At 49.7% G+C, this 991-nt stretch overlaps 1 long non-coding RNA gene across 1 annotated transcript in view; it reads right to left on the reverse strand.

The window, feature by feature from the left end:
- Nucleotides 1-170: 170 nt before the first annotated feature.
- The window catches only part of LOC126393949 (uncharacterized), a 4,306-nt gene continuing 3,485 nt past the window's right edge, over nt 171-991 (reverse strand). Inside the window, exons 2-3 of the long non-coding RNA XR_007570320.1 lie at nt 337-425; nt 171-231 (exon numbers count right to left, since the gene is read on the reverse strand). This is a non-coding gene — a long non-coding RNA (uncharacterized LOC126393949). The remainder of the gene's footprint in view (nt 232-336; nt 426-991) is intronic.

Below are 991 nucleotides of genomic sequence, written 5' to 3' on the forward strand. Positions count from 1 at the left end.
ACACACACACGTGGTTACGTTTAGCCGACACACACACGTGGTTACGTTTAGCCGACACACACACACGTGGTTACGTTTAGCCAACACACACACGTAGTTACGTTTAGCCGACACACACACGTGGTTACGTTTAGCCGACACACCATGTGTGTGTGTGTGTGTGTGTGCGTACCTGTGCTCAGGAGAACTCCATTAGAGAAAGCTGGTTGTTGATTTTCAGTGTTCTCGTCTCTGAAACACAAAAAAGTCACCTTTATTCTGTGTGTGTGCGTGTGTGTGTGTGTGTGTGTGTGTGTGTGTGTGTGTGTGTGTGTCTGTGTGTGAAGGTCAGCTCACCTGTCCAGTGAGGAGGCGGAGCTCAGACTGTCCCTCATGTAACGAGCTCGAGGTTTGGGGACCGGAGGAGGAGGAGGAGGAGGAGCCATCTGGAGGAGAAAGGAGACTGTCAATATGATGCATGGACGTCGGAGCCATTGTAAGTGGGTGAGACAAGTCCCAGAAATATACCGAAACCAACAGTCAGACCCTCAAACCGACTTAATGTTACTCATGTCGGTGATTTCGGCACTTTCTCCGTGCTGTCCCCTTAACAAAAAAAAAACAAAAAAAACCTCACACCGTGTAAGTCACGTGACTCCGCCCCCTCCATCTAGTCTGCATTCACTCAAAGCGAGACTGACGCTGCCTACATTGAGGGGACGAGCACAAACACCGAGGCTGCGTCCGAAAGGCCCACTGGCATACTGCATACTACTACTACATACTACTAGTAGATACTACTCCTACCTACTAAACAAGTTGGGTCCATTCGGACATATTAAAAGATTGGTGGGAAAACACTCCATCTGCTGGCAGAGCAGAGGTACGGCACATGTGCCGTACCTCTGCTCTGCCAGCAGATGGAGTGCCTACGAAAGCACCCCATCTGCTGGTTTGGCTGAGGTACTGCACCAAAATCTGAACGCACCTGTGACAATTGAAATTGCCCAAA

This window comes from Epinephelus moara, chromosome 8 (assembly GCF_006386435.1).
Source record: "Epinephelus moara isolate mb chromosome 8, YSFRI_EMoa_1.0, whole genome shotgun sequence".
Classification (NCBI taxonomy): domain Eukaryota; kingdom Metazoa; phylum Chordata; class Actinopteri; order Perciformes; family Serranidae; genus Epinephelus; species Epinephelus moara.